At 43.9% G+C, this 19863-nt stretch overlaps 1 long non-coding RNA gene and 1 pseudogene across 1 annotated transcript in view; one reads left to right on the top strand and one right to left on the bottom strand.

Annotated features, from left to right (window-relative positions):
* LOC139355901 (uncharacterized) overlaps nucleotides 1-19863 on the bottom strand; it is a 56306-nt gene that overhangs the window by 3367 nt on the left and 33076 nt on the right. The window lies entirely within an intron of this gene.
* Nucleotides 449-967, top strand: LOC105482107 (sigma intracellular receptor 2 pseudogene; annotated as a pseudogene).

The following is a 19863-nucleotide window of genomic DNA, read 5'->3' on the forward strand; positions in this document are numbered from 1 at the left end:
GGCACAGAGAGGAAGGCAGGGGTGGGCCTGGGCTTGGACTGCAGCCTGGATAAAAACCAGGTCGCTGAAAACACTCTAGAATGCCAGGTAGGGCCAAAGCAGTCACTGTTTACCAGAGGTGGTTAGAAGTGAAAGAGATGTTCTTATTTATAGACTGATTTAGAAAATTCACTGTCATTTTGAGATAAAAAGAGAGGCAGTGTGCTGTGATGGGAGGTTTTCCTGGCTAAAAATTAAAAGACAAGAACCCTCTAGTAACCTACGGTGCAGGCTAAAGAGACGCTTAACTTCTTGGGTTTTAGCATCTTCATCTCTAAAACGATAGAACTGGACTAAATGATCTCCAGGATTCCAACTCAAATATGAGGGGTTCTCAAAAACTTCATGAAAAATGTGTATTAAGAAAACACTGACTCTTCTCACATTGGCAGGTCCAGGCCCGACCGACAGACTATGCCACGGCATGGAGTCACTGCTGGGCCTCTTCTTCCTCACCCGCGTCCCCATCACCCTGTTCATGGCCCTGCAGGTGGTGCTGCTGCAAGAGCTCTACCCAGTAGAGTTTAGAAACGTCCTGAAGTGGTATGCTAAGGAGTTCAAAGACACGCTGCTGTGGGAGCCATCAGCCTGGTTTAAGTCCTTTCTATTTTACAAGCTTGTGTTTCAGCTACCTTTCTTTCCCATTGCAACCTATGCCTTCCTCAAAGGAAGCTGCAAGTGGATTTGAACCCCTGCAAATCATCTACTCAGTTCCCACCATGACGACTTTAATTCCAATACTCTCCACATTTCTGTTTGAGGATTTTCCAAAGCCAGTGGTTTCAAAGGACAAAGACCTGAGACTCTGCATGAACGGTTAAGCCCTGTATCTGTCTATGCCCTCTACTTACTCATACCATTCGTCCTTTTAATGTTCATGTTGCAGAACCCCTACAAGTATGAGGAGAAAATTAAAAAAAAAAAATGAGAGAAACAACCACTGGCCCCAGGTTAAGAGATGCCTGCAGGGAGGTTGTTTGTTGGATACAATACAAAGAACACTGCTCAGAACCCACATCCTCAGCAGCATTTGAAACAATGGCAGTAATGAGTAAGCGCAAGATGGTGTCAGAAACCACATCAAACCCTCACCTTCTTCTTCTTCTTCTTTTTTTTTTTTTAAGACTGTCTCACTCTGTTGCCAAGGCTGGAGTGAAGGGCAGTGGCATGATCTTGGCTCAGTGCAACCTCTGCCTTCTGGGCTCAAACGATCTTCCCTAGCCTCCCAAGAAGCTGGGACTACAGGCGTGCACCACCATGTATGGCTAATTTTTTTCAGTTTTTGTTTTTGTTTTGTGGAGACGGGATTTCACCATGTTGCCCAGGTTGGTCTCAAACACCTAGGCTCAAGTGACCCACCCACCTCAGTCTTCCTAAGTGCTGGGATTACAGACGCGAATCCCTGGGCCCAGCCCAAACCTTCACCTTCTAAGGGCACTGGGAAGAACGGACTGACCGACTTCAGAATGGGCAAAGAGGTGTGGGTTAGGTTATAGGGAAGAGGTACCAAATACCTATGTGCCGAAGTTCCACTGCAACATTACTAAAAGCAGGACAAAACCAGAAACTGCTAAAGAACTTGGCCTGCTTGACAAGTTCATGAGTCACCTGACCCATAGCACATAGGCTTATTATGACTAAACCCTCCACTCCCGGTTCTCTAGAGTATATCACCTATCAGCAAAATGAACACTGGGATGTCTTGGGCCATTTTAAAATGTCAAATTTTGCCTCTTTCATATTAATTCAAAACTGTATCATGTTTTCTTGTCTGCACCTCTAACCCAAGGAGAAAAGACAAAATACTATGCAAAGGAAGTTTAAACTTAGTTTTCCTTAAGGTTCAGCCCTACAATGACTTTTAGTCAGAAATGGGTTAAACTGGAAAATGTTTTTGTGTCTGTTGCAAACAGATCATCCTAGCAGAATACTTTTTTTTTTTTTTTTTTTTAATTAAAGTTACTTTGCTGGCCAGGCACAGTGGCTCACACCTGTAATCCCAGCACTTTGGGAGGCTAAGGTGGGTGGATCACCTGATGTCAGGAGTTCAAGACCAGCCTGACCAACATGGTGAAACCCTGTCCCTACTAAAAAATATAAAAATTAGCCGGGCATGATGGCAGGTGCCTGTAATCCCAGCTACTTGGGAAGCTGAGGTAGGAGAATCACTTGAACCCAGGAGGCAGAGGTTGCAGTGAAGTGAGATCATGCCATTGCACTCCAGCCTGGGTGACAGAGCAAGACTCCATCTCAAAAAAAAAAAAAAAAAAAAAAAAAAAAAAAAAAAAAAAAAAAAAAAAATTACTTTGTCTATTCTATTTCTAAATCTTAGTCTTCCTCATTTGCAGAGGCTACCTGACATAAGTCCCTTTATCTGAAGTCTAGCATCTCAAGCCTCATCTGGAAGTGTGCTCCCTAGTGACTAACTTCATTCTTCTAATACAGTTCAATCATTCCCGTTTTGTTCTAAGAAGGGAAGGTGGCAGCTGCCAGGCATAACATAGCCACTGTGTACATATAGGGTGTCTTCACGCTGGTGCTTGGCATTCCATCAGCTTTCTCTAAGTTTGTACTCAAGTCTGACCTTAAAATGATGTTAGACGATAGTTTAACATTTAAACAGTTTAACATTTAAATAGTTTAACATTTAAACATCCCGGTCAGTTTCCTCTATTTTCACCCATTTTGCTCACAAGCCATATTGGTCTGACTCACATGTCTAATCCAAATAAAGGTAGCTGCTGACCACTTAAAAAAAAAATTCACATACACACCGTGCATGGATTTAAAAAAAATTTTTTTGCACCCAAACTCATACTAATTTGTTATAATGTGTCTGAACAGGATCTAGTTTGAGGTACCAAGGAGGAGAAAATATCAGTTTGTAAAGAATCTCTATCAGAGCAACATGAATTTTGCTAAAATTGAAGCAAGAATGAACCTCAAATTTATGGTGAAGCTTGAGTAAAAGAATAGTGAAATCACTGATGCTTTATGAAAAGTTTCTGGGGGCAAATCTCAAAAGAAATCAGCAGTTTACAAATGGGTAACTCATTTTAAGAAGAGATGATGTTGAAGATGAAGCCCACAGCAGCAGACCATCCTCATCAATTTGCGAGGAAAATATTCATCTTATTCATGCCCTAATTAAAGAAGACTAATGATTAACAGCACAAACAATAGCCAACACCATAGACACCTCCGTTGGTTCAGCTTACACAATTCTGACTGGAAAATTAAGGTTGAGCAAGCTTTTCACTTGATGAGTGCCCAGTCAGTTGCCAACAAGAGCAGAGCTTTCAATGGAAATTTTAAACAAGTGGGATCAAGACTGTGAAGCATTTCTTCAAAGAATTGTGACAGGGGATAAAACATGGCTGTACCAGTACCATCCTGAAAAGAAAGCACAATCAAAGCAATGGCTACCAAGAGGTGGAATGGTCCAGTCAAAGCAAAAGTGGACCCGTTTCTTGGGATACTCAGGCACTTTGCTCATTGACTTTCTGGAGGGACAAAGAATAATAACATCTGCTTAGAAAGAGAGTGCTTTGAAAAAGTTAGCCAAAGCTTTCACAGAAAACCCCCTGGGAAGCTCCACCAGAGAGTCCTTCTCCACTGTAACAATGCTTCCACTGATTCCTTTCATCAAATAAAGGCAATTTTGTGAGAGCTTTGATGGGAAATCATTAGTCATCTTCCTTATAGTCCTGATTTGGCTCTTTATGACTTCATTTTGTTTCCTAAAATTAGAAGATGTAAAGCATACTAGGTTTTCTTAATAATATAAAATAATTATATTATTATAGTTACATTATTAATAATTAATAATGTAAAAAAGACTGCACTGACATGATTAAATTCCCAGGAGCCTCAATTCTCTAGGAATGGGCTAAATAACTGATCTCATCACTTACAAAAAAAAGTGTCTTGAACTTGATAGGGATTGTGTTGAAAAATAGTTTATATTTTCAGTTTTGTCTTTTAATTCCACTTTTCTACAAACTTTTTAAAGTTCCCTCATATTCTATTTTGTTCTGAATTGCTCACAAGGGAATGGGATAAGGCAAAAAAAAAAAAAAAAATCCCATTTTGTCTACGGCTTTCTCTGGCTGAGTTCCTCAAAGAGAGAACACAGATAAATGCTAGTGTGAGTTCAACCATAACAATTATAGAGAAAAGAATAGAGCTGAACTCAAAATAGGCATCGGGGGATATACTGACATTGGCAAATCTTAAGTTCTGTGTTCTAAAGTTTGGGGGCCCATCTTTTCATTGAGCTGGTGAGCATCTCCTGTTATGGAAATCCAATTTGTGGCTTCCTGATCCTAGTGACATTAAACATTCTCTGACCAAGAACACTAGGTTATGCCAGATATCTCTCATCCTGGTTGGTGAAGCATTGTACAGAATGACTTCAGGAGCTTCAAGTTGAAAGATGAAACAACTTGGTATTTAAGATAAATGGGATTGGGTTTGAATCTTGGCTTGATTCAAACCAAGTGTTGAAAAATCGTTATGGGATCCAAAAATATTGAGATTGGAGTACCATAATAGCCATGCCCTTTGCTAGTTCATATATAGCCTTTGTGTAAAAAGAGAAAAGCTGCTGTCCACAAGTAGGGGAAGCCTCACATCAGGTTTTCCACTCACACTACTCTGCACGGCCATATTCCCTTGTTCAGTGCACAACTTACACAATTGTATGTGGCAACCCTGAATATAGCAAGACTTGAATTCTTGATGAGCTGCCTTGTGGAAGATGGTGTAGAATTTTTCTGTGTATCCATGCAGAGCAGAACCTGGGCGACTGGTGGGAAGGAGTAATAGAGAGACAGTGTTAGGCTTAAGAGCATTCCCTAATGATGATAGGCTAATGACTGTTGTAACTCCAGTGGAGGCCTGAACAAATCAAAAGAAAGAGTATGTCGATCTGAAGAAAATTAGTCACAGAGAAACCAGATCCCTTAAATCTAGCAGTGGCACTGCCAGTTCCGTGAATGGGACAGAGGATTCTAGGCCAATAGAGTATCCCCTCCCAATGGCAAGGCCATCCTAACGTGGAAATGGGTGCCAGGAGCTGAGTTCAATGGAGTCTCTGTATTCCCCAGAGCATTGGCCTGATTAAGCTTAACAGGTGACAGTGATCAGATTGCAGTCGCCTGAGCCACTGAATGGACCATCCTGTTAATGAACTTCTCTCCTCTGGTTCTAAGCTCTCAAGACATTTTTATTTTGATTTGACTTCACATGCAGGTTTACTAACAGGTGCAGTTTCTGGAACAACTATATTTCTGGCCGTAAATGAATACAATTACAGTCACATTGTAATTTGCTGTCCCCTGAAACGTGACTTCGTACTACTGTAAGTCAATCATTTGGGATTTTTGTTACAGATATCAGCTTATTGGATGCAACTGCTTTTCAAATGAGGGTGATGTGAAGCCTATGGCATATTAGAAAGAATCCTCCTTCCATGGGTCACGCCTGACTCGCTCACTCTGTGATGGGAAATGAGCCACACATGCTGGTTCAGGAGGACAGGGATGAGGACAACACTGTGCACGCTGGGCAAAGGGACTGCATCTGAAAGGCCTTGTCTTCCGAAGCTGGCTGCTGTTTTTCCTCTTTGCAATCTTCTGTTGTTACCCCGAGAACCCCTAACAAATCAGTAATGGGATCCTGCACTGACTACAGTTAAGGCCTCTGTTAAGGCATCCTCTCTTGACTTAAAAATTCATTCGATTTCTCCTTTTTCTTCACAATGAATTTCAGTTCTACTCTCAGACACACGGCCAGGCACTTTATCCTTCAGTCAGTGCTTATTAGGTCACATTGGAGAAAAAGTGTCCAGCCCTGTGGGCCTCCTGACTTCCAGGTAGAAGGTGGCTGTTCCCCCCTATTCTCCAAAACACAACTGAGTCTACATAGCAGCCCCAAGAAGATTCCACTTCAACCCCTCGGGGAAACGCTGCAAAGACTCAGCCAATATGAGAATCCCAGTGGTAAATGCTAGGGGCTTATGGATTTCCTGGATAAACCTGCTTCCAGTTTCATCACTGTGTTTACTTCCTGGCAGCTTAAGAGCAGCAGGGGTAGGCAAAGAGTGTGGTTGCAAATAAGAGTTGGAAAGAGCAGGATGCAGCCCTGAACTGGAAAGGAGGGCTTATCACCTCCTGTTGCTTCAGGATTGAACAGAAGAACCCAGCCAGTGGTACTTACAACGGATTTATTCATGATAAAACATCAGTGCCTATATTGTGAAGATGCTAAACCTTTACAAGGAAGAAAAATATTTGCCGTGTGAGCTGAAATAGAAAAATATCCTCTCTGAGTTGGTGGCAGGGAATGATCATGGTTCTGGACTTCACTGATAAGAATTGAGGCAGTTTCAGTGATATGAGCGTCCTTGACTCTGGAAAAATCACAAGTGCCCCTTGGGCCATGGAACGCTGACCCTGGGCTCCAGAACAGTTTGTGGCTATGGAACCGGTGAAAGAGGTGCCAAGAGGAGAACTTTCATGTGTGTGCACCAAAGCAGGTAAGATTCTGGTGCATGTCACTCGGGGTCATTGCAGATACTCTTGCAGTAAGATCCCAAAGAGTGTTCTGGCCACAGAACAATGCCTGTCTAGGTGAGGACCCATGGCCCATCCTCAGGAGTCAGTAGAAAAAGACACTTGGAGCAAGGCACTTTTCAGAGTCTCTACTATTTGGATGACCACAGCTTGATGAACAGGTATAATAAGATAACTAGCTAGGAAAGAGAGTTCTGGGGGCTCAGTAGCCTCTTCACACCAGTGCATTTCTGTGTATTCCAGATTTAAAATACTTCTTAAATAGTTGATTGTCAGGAAAGGAAGGGAATTCCTTGGAGGCCAGAAGTTGAAAAGAAAGAGTGAAGGTATGTGTGCCCTGGCATTGGCCTTTCCTCCGGCAGATCCCTGCTGTCCCAGAGTGTCTATTTCACTTTTTTATTTTTATTTATTTATTTATTTTGAGACAAGAGTCCCACTCTGTTGCCCAGACTGGAATGCAGTAGTATGGTCTCCACTCATTGCAACCTCTGCCTCCCAGGTTCAAGCAATTCTCCTACCTCAGCCTCCAAGTAGCTGGGATTACTGGCATGTGCCACAACACCCGACTAATTTTTGTATTTTTAGTAGAGCCAGGGGTTTCACCATGTTGGCCAGGCTGGTCTTGAACTCCCAACCTCTGGTGATCTGCCCACCTCGGCCTCCCAATGTGCCAGGATTACAGGTGTGAGCCACCGTGCCCAGCCTCAGAGTATCCATTTTAATAGGCACTGGAGCACCAGGGCACAGGAGACAAAGACTAGGGCCTGAGCATGGTGGGAGGTTCAATAGGCAACCCCTCATAAAGCCAGGACCCTCAAAAGGACACTCAATCAGCAGGGGTGTCAGGTATCTATGGCCACAGCACTACTGTGTGGGAAACAACCACAGCTCCTCAGTGACATGCAAGACTAACTGCTCCTTACTCACACATCTAGCCAAGCAGCCAGGCAGTTCAGCTGATCATGGCTGGGCTCACCTGCACCTGTGCCCGTCATCTGGCCATCCACATGAACACTGATGGCTGATGGATGAAATGATGGGATGACTCTGCTCAGCTCCATGTTTCTTTCAGCCTCTGCCTGAAACTGGGGGCAGGTCCCTCTCAGGACAGTGGCAGAGGTCAAGAACAGTGAGTGGAGATGCCCTTGCTCTTCTTCAAGTCTCTATTTGTACCATAGCAAGAGACATTCTATTGTTTAAAGAAAGTCACACAGCTGGAATGAACACCAGAGGTGGAGGTCACTACAAAGTTCCAGGGCATAGGATATGTATATGGAAAGGTGTGAGGGGTTGATGAGCACCCCTCAAAATTCATGTTCACTTGCAACCTCAGAACAGAACCTTATGTGGACACAGGATCTTTGCAGATATAATTAGTGAGGGGTTGCAAGGTGACATTATCCCAGATTTGGGGAAAGGAGAGGCTAACGCCGATGACTGGTGTCCCTATAATAAGAGAAGAGGATTCAGACAGACACATAGGGAAAAACATGAGGCAGAGGTAAGAGTGATGAAGTCACAAGCCTAAGGATGCCGAGAGCCACCAGAAGAGGCATCCACTAGAAAAGGCAAGGAAGGGTTCTCCCCTGAGCCTTTGGAGGGACCACAGCTCTCCCAATGCCTCGATTCAGACTCCCAGCCTCCAGAACTATAAGAAAATACATTTCTGTTGTTTTCACCCACCAGCTATGTGATAATTTGTTGTCATAGTTCCGGGAAAACTAATTCAGTAAAGATGAAGAACTGGGGCCCTGAATACAATCAATTGGCCACAGAGGGTAAACTTCAAAAATACAAACTTGCTAAGCAGAAACAATGGTGAGGATCAGGGGCTTTCCTGACCTTGTATTTGGCTAGAACAAAAAACAAAATTTCTTCAGAGAATTTTTAACTACCAACTTGCCTTCCTACGAGTTAAGGGCTGAAATTCATGCAAACTCTGTGCACTATAACCCCCTCCACCCCCACCAAAGAAACCCCACAAAATCCAAACTCAACGTTTAATTAAGTGGCCACAAATTAGAAACACCCCAGATGTCTCCCAGAAGCAAAGGAAAATTCTCTCTAGAGGGATGTATGGCCACGAAGAATCCCTACATGTACGTTCTAAAGAACATACTTTCCCAACAGAAAAACACTCATTTTGCAAGACAACAAGAATCAGCAGAAAAATTCAAACTGCAGTGTCAGACAAGTGAAGAATATAGTTATAACAAACAGAAATATACAATTTGAATTTTGTTATGAACTGAATGTGTCCCCCAAAATTCATATCTTGAAGGCACACCTACTAGTCCTTCAGAATATGACTGCATTTGGAGTCATATTAAAATATGACTGTACTTGTTTTTTGTTGTTGCTTTTTGAGACAGAGTTTTGCTCTTGTCACCCAGGCTTGAATGCAATGGCATGATCTCGGCTCACTGCAACCTCCACCTCCCAGGTTCAAGTGATTCTCCTGCCTCAGCCTCCCAAATAGCTGGGATTACAGATACCCGCCACCATGCCCAGCTAATTTTTGTATTTTTAGTAGAGATGGAGTTTCACCATGTTGGCCAGACTGTTCTCAAACTCTTGACCTGAGGTGAGCCGCCCACCTCGGCTTCCCAAAGTGCTGGGATTACAGGCATGAGCTACCACACCTGGCCAAAATATGACTGTATTTGGAGTCATCATTAAAGAGATGATCAATGTAAAATGAGGCTGTCACGGTGGACTTTAATCCAATCTGACTGGTGTCTCTATAAGAAGAGGAAATGTAGAGTCACACAGACCCAAGGGATGCATTTGCACCAAGAAAAGACTGTATGAGGACACAGAGAGCCTATGACCATCTGCAAGCTGAGGAGAGAGAATTCAAGAGAAACCAACCCTGCCTCCGCCTTGATCTTGAACTTCCAGCCTCCAGAACTCTGAGAAAATAAATGTCTAATATTTAAGTCCACAGTCTGTTGTATTTTGTTATGGCAGCCCTGGGAAACCAGTAACAACATGTTTAAATAAATAAAAGTGGGTTTTGCATGTGTGACTTATTAAGCAAGATATTATTAAAATAAAATCAACCCCTCATTTTTACTAGAACCAAAAAATTCTGAAAATTAAAACCATCCTAATTAGAAACAAAATAAATAGCATATTTCACTTAATCATAAACTTGGAGCTAGATCTAAAGAATACCAGAATATAGCACAGAGAGACAGAGAGATAAAAAATAGAAAAACTTCGTGATATGAAGGTAGAATGAGGAAGTCTAACATGCATATGGTGAGAGTCATAGGGGAAGAGATGAGAAAGGATGAGGGATCTATAATTAATCATCCCTGGTTGAGAGGGTGGCCCATCTCTCCTGGAGGTTGCTAGAGCAGGCACGACACAGGTGGCGATGTTTGATATAGACCTGCTTCGTGACAAAGAAAGGACAGTAATGGAAGCAGAGGAAAAATATACCTAAAGACACAGAGACTTGAGAAAGCAGGGTATCTCCCAGGTGCGAGGAATCGTGACAGTACTGTAGGGTGTGTGGGCATGTGGCACCTCTGTGGCCATCTGGGGACCAGGGATTTGGAGGCAGGCAGTGGCAAGTGGTCAGATGGAAGGACGTTTTCTACCACCGATGAGACTCAGGCTGTGTCCTGTAGGTGATGGGAAGTCAATGGACATCTCTAAGCAAGGAAGTGACATGATCAGCTTTGCATTTAGGAAGATATAGCACCTAGAAGAAACCCAATAAGTGCTTGTGGTGTGATCACTGTAGGTTGCCGATACTGATCCCTTTGTTCTTGGAAGGCTGTGGCTAAGATAAGCAAAAGGCCTTCTTGATCCATCTTCTTCTGCAGAGAGAGGATTCCTGAGGGAATCTCTGCCTTTGAGCACACTGGGTTCAGGCTGGCAAATTAAAAGCGATGACCTCAGGTGCTCTGGGGCTGCAAGGCACCTTTGTAAGACATTGCTCAATTCTTCTCAAGCTTTCCTTCCAAGAGAGGAGCTTGGACTAGAGAAACTCTATTTCCCCCACCTAATGCCAGGCTCTGCCTGACTTGACTTTAGGATCACACTATCCAATTCCAGGCCAGGTGTGAAATGGCTCTCAGAAACCCTTGCTTATTCTCATTCTTCCAGGCAATTCTGGGCTCTTCTGGTTTGGTAATTTCCTCTCCTATTACTTGGCCTTTTGTTGGTGAAGTGGAGTTGATAGGTGGACAGAACTCATATTTACTGAGTATGTGCAACTTGCCAGAGCTGTCAGAAGTCTCCAATGTGCATCACCCCAACCGCTCACCTGGCAGCCTCAGAGTGTTCACATTATTATTCTCATTTTATGAAAAAGGTTGAGCCATTTGCTTATATTCCCGGCAGTAGGAAAGAGGAAGTCTGGGATTCCAACCCAAGTGAGCCAGTCTCAATTGCTCCCCACTGCTCCAGCCACCTTTCTGGGCTCAGCTCTTCAGTAGCACCTAAAAAACCAGTTACCACAGCAAAATTTCACATTGAGGGCAAGCTTCATTCCCCACAAGCTGCCTTCTTCCATCTTTCTGTCTGGTTAAAAGTGTGTCCATGTCACCATCTCTCCCACACGCAGACCCATTTGTGATGGATGCATCTTATCTTTTACTTTTTAATCACTAGAATTTATAATTTACCTCTATAACTGATCTTTATTGCTTATTCAATGCCATATCACTATTGTGGGGGACCTGGTAGCTGACACAAGCAAACAGCCTTGTGCGTCAGATCAGAACACTGTTGTGCCCTGCCTGGTTAAGCGCACGTGTGGCCTCGACTGATTGCAAATCCAGCCCCAGATGTTCATTCCCTGGAGAGCAGTTTTCTGTAACTGCTCTTGCACCAAGGCTGCATTATTTGACTCTGATATTTTTACAAGTGAATAATTTGAACATCTTCTAGGTGCAATGTCTGGCTGAAATTATCTCCAGATATAGACTCCAAAACAGAGAGTCCTCCTCTAAAAATGAGCTGACAACAGGTGCCCACTTCTGTTGTGTCGTGTCTGAAAACAGCATTTGTGTGAATACCACAGACCTTCCGAATCTGAGCCTCTGGGAGCAGTAGTCACCAATCTAAATGTGAACCCGACCCCTGGTCCTTCTTATTTAACCAGCCTAATGTTTAGGAAACACTTGGCAGCAGAAACAAAAGACAAAAGAAGAACAAGGATGGAGGAAGGGAGGGTACAAACATATAGTTAATAGAAGAAACAAGTTCTAGTGTTCGACAGCACAGTAGGGTGACGACAGTTAATAATAATTTATTGTATATTTCAAGATACACAAGAAGAGAGGATTTGACATGTTCTAACACAAAGAAATAACAAATGTTTGAGGTGATGAGCATCCTATTTACCCTGATGTGATCCTTACACATTGCATGCATATATCGAAATATCATATGTACCTCATAACAACATACAATTATTATGCATTAGTAAAAATAATGCATTTTTTAATCAAATTTTTTTAAAAACTGAAAAGAAGGAAGAATGGAAGGAAGGAAAGAAGGAGGGGAGGTAGGGGAGAAAGAGGAACTCGGTTCAAGCCATCAGATCATCCCAAGCCTTGCTTGAGAATATACATAATTCACCTCGTCTCTAGCCTCAGCACAGCACAGAGCAAGGAATGGGGGCGCCATAAATATTGTTTTGACTGACAGGATAGGTCTTGACAAAAGAAGATGAGTTGATGGGGGTTCAGCCTAGGGCTAGAAGGGGCCCTAGAGGAATGTGTCTCTCAAGGGGTTGATGCCTTCCTCAGGGGTAAGTTTGGGAATCTGAGGAGACATTATCATTTATCACAGTTATGGGGAGGGGGGTGATTATTGGCATTCAAGGTAAGATGGAAGGCTAGAAACCCTGCAACATGTGGGGAAGTCTTCCCAAGGTGGAACTGTTCTGCACCCCACATGATATCTGAATGTTCTATAGGTGAAAAACCTGCTTACAATTACCCAGGCCCAGAACTTAACTTCATTGCATGACATAAAACCATAGTATGTTTTAAAATATGGTTTTAATATAGATTGTATCTTCCAGAAATGACTTCCTTGAAAATCAAGGAAAGAATGTGTTGTTTAGAAGTTTACCAATTGTTTACCATTTGGGAAAAGCATGTCATTGATGGCACTGTGGTCTGTGCTGTTTGAATCAATACAACCCACCTAGTACCGTCCACATTTTTTTCTCTTTCACTGTGACCTGAGATATAGTGACAGCCTTTAAGTTCTACCTTATGGTACTTTCTAGTATAAATATGCAGATCACGTATATATTGAAAAACTTACATTATTATAAATCACTTTTTTCCTTATTCTTCCTTTATATCACTCATAGTACATTATACTTACTTTGCAAATTGTAAGTATAGACAGGTTGTTTTGTTTTTGAATTTCAGTTTGGAATAATTATGGGGCATTGCAAAATATTTGCTACAATATGGTAAAAAGCCACTGATCAATACTCTCATATTCATCGTACATAATCTGAAGTCCAAAAAGGTAGAGACTTATTCAAGGTCAAACAGTGAGAGGGCTAGAACAGAGAGGGTTAGAAACCAAGCCTCCTCACTGCTGATTGAGTGGACTTGTCACAATGTCTCACCTCTCAAAGTGACCGAGAACACCTTTCCGATAACTATAACCCTCCTTGTGCCATACTTCTGAGCAATGTCTGCCAAGGCAGGCACAGGACTTGGTGAGACCTCTTCACCTTCTTCTAACTCATATCGTCTATGATGTGATTTGGCTATGTCCCCACCCAAATCTCATCTTGAATTGTAGTTCCCATAATCCCCACGTGTCATGGTGGGGGACAAGGTAGAGATCATTGAATCATGGGAGCAGTTTTCCACATCCTGTTCTCATGACAGTTCTCATAAGATCTGATGGTTTTATAAGGGGCTTTCCCCTTCACTAGGCACTCATACTCTCCTGCCATCCTGTGAAGAGGTGCTTTCTGCCATGATTGTAAGTTTCCTGAGGCCTCCTCAGCCACATGAAATTGTGGGTCAATTAAACCTCTTTCCTTTAAAATTACTCAGTCTTGGGAATTTCTTCACAGCAACATGAGAACAGACTAATACAGTAAATTGGTATCACAGAGAGCGGTGTGTTTCTATAAAATACCTGAAAATGTGGAAGTGACTTTGGAACTTGGTAACAGGCAGAGGTTGGAATAGTTTGGAGGGCTCAGAAAAAGACAGAAAGATGTGAGAAACTTTGGAACTTCTAGAGACTTGTTGAATGGCTTCAATCAAAATGCTGACAGTGATATGAACAGTGAAGTCCAGGCTGTGGTATTCTCAGATGGAGATGGGAAACTTGTTGGGAACTGGAGTAAGTGTGACTCTTGGTATGCAAAGAGTCTGGCAGCATTTTGCATCTGCTCCAGAGATCTGTGGAACTTTGAACTTGAGAGAGATGATTTAGAGTATCTGACAGAAGAAATTTCTAAGTGGCAAGGCATTCAAGAGGAAGCAGAGCATAAAAGTCTAGGAAATTTGCAGCCTGACGATGTCATAGAAAAGAAAACTCCATTTTCTGGGGAGAAACTCAAGTTGATTGCAGAAATTTGTATAAGTAATGAAGAACCAAATGTCAATCACTAAGACAATGGGGAAAATGTCTCCAGGGCATGTCAGAGACTTTCACGGCAGCCCCTACCATCACAGGCCTAGGAGGAATAAATTGTTTCTTGGGGTGTGTCCAGAGACCCCATGCCATGTGCAGACTTGGCACTTGGTGCCTTGTGTCCAGCCACTCCAGCTATAGCTAAAAGGGGCCAAGGTACAGCTCAGGCTGTTGCTTCAGAGGGTGCAAGCCCCAAGCCTTGCTGGCTTACACATGGTGTTGGGTCTGCAGGTACACAGAAGTCAAGAATTGAGGTTTGGGAACCTCTGCCTAGATTTTAGAGGATGTGTGGAAATGCCTGGATGTTCAGGCAGAAGTTTGCTGCAGGGATGGAGCACTCATGGAGAACCTCTGTTAGGGCAGTGCAGAAGGGATATGTGGGGTTAGAGACTGTACACAGAGTCCCTACTGGGGCACTGCCTAGTGGAACTGTGAGAAGAGGGCCACCGTCCTCCAGACCCCGGAAAGGTAGATTCACTAAGAGTTTGCACTGTGCACCTGGAAAACCTGCAGACACTCAACATCAGCATGTGGAAGCAGCCAGGAGGGAGGCTGTTCCCTGAAAAGCCACAGGTGCAGAGCTGTCCAAGGCCCTTGAGCCCACCTCTTGCATCAGCATGACCTGGATGTGAGACATGGAGTCAAAGGAGATCATTTTGGAACTTTAAGGTTTAATATCTGCTCTTTTGGATTTTGGGCTTGTATGGGGCCTGTAATCCCTTTGTTTTGGCCAATTTCTCTAATTTGAAATGGAAACATTTACCTAACGTCTGTACCTCCATTGTATCTTGGAATTAACTGACTTGCTTTTAATTTTATAGCCTCATAGACAGAAGGAACTTTCCTTGTCTGAGACGAAACTTTGGACTTGGACTTTAAAGTCAATGATGAAATGAGTTAAGACTTTGGGGTACTGTTGGAAGGGCATGACTATATTTTGAATTGTGAGGACATGAGATTTGGAAGGGGCAAGGGGTGGAACGATACCGTTTAGCTGTGTCCCCACCCAAATCTCATCCTGAATTGTAGTTCCTGTAATCTCCAAGTGTTGTGAGAGGGACCAGGTGGAGATGATTGGATCATGGGGGCATTTTTGCCCTGTTCTCATGAGAGTGAGTTAGTTCTCATAAGATCTAAAGGTTTTATAAGGAGCTTTCCCCTTCACTGGCCACTCATTCTCTCCCCTGCCACCCTGTGAAGAGGTGCCTTCCACATTAATTATAAGTTTCCTGAGACCTCCCCAGCCACGTGGAACTGTAAGTCAATTAAACCTCTTTCCTTTATATAAATTATCCAGTCTTTCGTATTTCTTCACAGCACTGTGAAAACAGACTAATACATTCTCCTTTTTTGCTTTCCCCATCAGACCCACTGAGACAGGTTATCATCTTCTGATATCTAAGAGACGGGTGGAAACCCAACAGAGAGGATGGGTCCTCATTCTAGGCTTATTGATGGTGTATTAGCTTGCTAGGGCTGATGTAACCAATTACTACAAACTGGGTGGCTTAAAACTGCAGAAATGTATTCTTTGTGAGTTCTGGAAGCCAGAAATTGAAATCTAAGTGTTACCAGGATCATATGCCCTCCCTCTGCCCTAGGAAGAGCTCCAGGGCAGAGCCCTTCCTTGCCTTTTCCTGGTTCTGGTGACTCTGGGGATTCCTTGGCTTGTGGCTGAATCACTCCCATTTCAGCCTCTGTCTTCACATGGCCTCTGCCCTGTGTGTCTGTGTCTGCTTCTTCTTCACTGCTTCTACAAAGGCTTGTCATTGCAGTTAGGGGCCACCCTAATCCAGGATAATCTCACCTTGAGATCTTTAACTTAATGACCCTTTTAACAAGACAATCACAGGAGGTTCTCAAAGGACACATCTTTGGGGACCTCGATAAAGGTATCACTAGTCAACCTACTACAAATGGTATTATCAAATAACAATTGCCTGACCAGGTAAAGATTCAGACTCAGAATTTAGATTCCACATTTCCTAGCTCCCGAGTTGTGGATTCCAAAGTCTACTCAGTCATAGAAATGTTGGGTAGAAGTCACATAGAGGTGGGAAATCCATGAGTTTACCCAGTTCCACTCCCCATGTTAGAAATGAGTATGCAGAACTCCAGAGAAGAGAAGTGACTGACCCAAAGTCACTCACATACTGGGGTCAGAGCCAGAACCCAGATTCAGCTTTCTGGGTTTACAAACTGTGCTTTGCATAAATCTTGTCCACGAGACAAAGCAAATCCTGTTTCCCGAGCCCTCCCCATGAATAACCCTTACCATATCACAAAAGAGAAGTTCCTATCACCCTGAGATTTGGGCACTAGCCATAGGCCCTTCCCTGGGAAGTCACAGACCCACTGAAGGGCACAGAAAGGAAGCTTCTGCAGGTTCCTGGGGATTTACGAGATGAAGAAAACCAAGGCAAGCTCTTTCTTTTTTGGTGGGAGTGAGGAAGACAGGATCTCACTCTGTCACCCACGCTGAAGTATAGTGGTGCAATCACAGCTCACCATAGCCTCGACCCCCCTGGCTCTAAGCTATCCTCTTGCCTCAGCCTCTCACATCCCTGAGACCACAGGCAAGTGCCACCACACCCAGTTAATTAATCTTTTGCTGTTTTTTTGTAGAGACATGGGTCTCACTATGTTGCCCAAGCTGGTCTCACATTCTTGGGCTCAACCTATCCTCCCAGCTTGGCCTCCCAAAGCTCTGGCATTACTGGCGTGAGCCACCACACCCAGCCCTAAGCTCTTTCTTGCCCTAGGCTGCTTTTCCCTTCACAGACACTTGTTCCATATTTACACTGCAGTTATGTTGCCTCTTATTTATCTTGTTACCTAAGTACTTGGCACAAAAGTAATTATTTTGTTGCAAAAGCCACCACAGCAACCAGCAAAGTTAAAGAAAAAAAAAAAAAAAGACTTTGACTTCAGTGCAGAATTGTATAAATAACTACCCCAACAGAGACATGGGAAATTATGCTCACTCTCAGCCACCACCACCACTGTCAGAAGATTCCGAGGGTGACATCTTGCCATTGTGCAGAGGAAAAAGATCATTTCTTAGCAAAGTGATTTTTGCAGATGCTCTCAATGCTGAATGCTTTCTCCCCACACACTCCCCTCCCTTCCTCCAAATGATCAGTACAGTATCAATTCACATTGCACAGCATGCAAAGCAGATAGAAGGCAACTCCCTGCCGAGTCTCCATCCAGATAATTCTCTCTCTTTCATGCCAAAGCAAACAGTGGGGAAAAAAAAAAGGACATTTTTCCTTGGGGAAACAAAAACGACCTTCCTACCCAAATGAGGCATGGTGGGTTTGGAGGCTGTACCCAGGCCCACAAGGGCAAGCGCATACTTTCCCCCCTTGACACTTACTTACAAAGCTATTTTTAATTAGACAGATTTCGTTTGACTAAAAGCAAAATAGCAATTGCAGTGTTTTTGGAGAGGAGAGGAAATGGAATGCGATCTGCTGGGAATTGAGGGGGGATAAGGGTATTTCTCTTCCTCCCTTGAGAGTAAGATTTAAAGGAGACTGGCCCTCAAATCCTTTTGATGAGTGAGCTGCAATGTCAGCTTCCCCGCTCCTCCCATTGCACCCAACGTGCGCAGAAATTCTCACACTGCTCTTTCCTCTCCTCTGTCTTTGTCTTCTCTCCTGTTTCTGCCTCTCTTCATATTCATCCCCCCGTGTGTCTCTTCCCACGTGTTCTCTTTTTTGGGTCCTCTCGTTTCCTTACTCCTTCCTTATCTCTGAGGCCCACTCCTCTGAGCCACCTGGTTTCCCCCCATGCCCACTGCCCTGGTCACAGATGATTTCAAACCTCCTTTTCCCCTAGGAATAAACAGGGTGGGCTGTCTGGGGTCTTCAGAAGGAATGGAGCTGGCAGAGGTTGGGGTGGCAGGCGAGAAAGGCTTGGTGGATCTGGACTGCAGGACACCCCTTCGCAACTCCAGGCCCAGACCACTCTGCCATCCCTTTTCTCATTAGGAGCAGAAACTCTTGAGCAGGGGCTCCCAAAAGTGTCATTTGTCACTGTGATTGGGCACCAGGATGGGGGCAGAGAGGGTGCCTGCTTGACAAGAGAACTGTTCTGTCTTTATAAGAGAGTTGAAAGAGAGAAAGGAGAAAAAGAAAGAAAAATCCCACATCGCATGAAATACGAGTAAGAGAATTCGCCCTTCTCAGCCCAGTTTCTTTCTGGTTGGTAGACCGGAGGGGCATGGGGGAGGAGGCAGGGAGCGAATGGTAATTACCAGAGTTTCTCCACTTCCCCATTCCCTTGATGCCCTCAGAGGTTCTTCCTGGAGGAGTGGGCTGCTTGCTGCAGACATCTCAGTCCTGGAAATTTCTTTACCAGCAAGCCTTCATATCTGGACTCACCCTCAATCTGTGAAAGGGTTGTGCTCAGGTGTGGGGATGGGAGGCATATTTCATCGTGCTGGTACTGTGAGAAAATATTTTAAATGGTCCATTTTCACGGCATGATAAATCTAAATACCAGCAGCCAGCCTGCGGATGTGACAAGCCACATGGCTCATGCAGCTAGAAAGTCACGCTAAGTAAACAGAATGTAGAGGAGTGGTCAGCCCATGGAAGGGGAGAAAGTTTCATTATTGGGAAATCAAAACTTAAGTGGGGAAGAGGACCAGGGTATAACCTCATAAGGGGGATAATGAAACTTAGGCGATGTCTGGGAAGATTGTTACCCCATAGTACTTGACCAGTGAAGAAGTGGGGGAGGGACTTGCATCCTAGGAAATAAATTACCTGCTGTAACTACCCCGGGTGTGCCTGCCTTCCAGACACCCGATCTTGCAAGACCGCCATCAAAAGTCTCACTTTGGCTGTTCTTCATGTCTCCAAGTCCATTCTTTGGGTTTGGACAGGTGAATATATTTCTCACAGTACCTAGAGTGGGCTTCAGGCCTCTAGGAAAACACGAGGTCCCAGTTACCTAAATGTAGACATCTACCTGGACTATCTCAGAAATCCTGTCTACCCTGTCCCTGTCCCATCACTGCTCACTCCTCCTCTCATCAACCTCAGACCGTTCTTATTCCTGTAAAGTCCCTGAGGGCTCCACCTGGAGACGCTGGCATCCACCTAACCATGCTGGTGACTGGGCCAGAGCCTGGAGCGAGGAAGTCTCTAGGCTTTGACTGGTGGCCTGCCTTACCATGTGTCACCTTGAACAAGTCCCAGCCTTGCTCAGATATTATGTCCTCTTGTTTAGGATGAGACAGGGAGTGAACTTTCCTCCCACAGAGTGTTGGCCTAATCAAGCATCCCCATCCCCACCAAGTGTCATGGACACCGAAGAACACAACCCCTTCAGGATAAATGATTTCATTACTGAAAAAACCGGCACAGATGGATACAAAAGGCTGCTTTGGAGCAGTTGAGTGCGTGTGTTTGTGTGTGGAGGGAGGAGGGATGCAATGTCTTATGAAAAGAACCAATGAAAAAGAAAAAAAAGAATAGAAGAAACACAGTGAAACCAAGACATAACAACTTGAAAGTGGGAAATCTAAAAGCATCCAAAGAATGTGGTTTGATGTATAACTTATGGAGAATCCATGAAAAGAAAATGAACAGGGTCCCAG

Source organism: Macaca nemestrina, chromosome 8 (genome assembly GCF_043159975.1).
Source record: "Macaca nemestrina isolate mMacNem1 chromosome 8, mMacNem.hap1, whole genome shotgun sequence".
Lineage (NCBI taxonomy): Eukaryota > Metazoa > Chordata > Mammalia > Primates > Cercopithecidae > Macaca > Macaca nemestrina.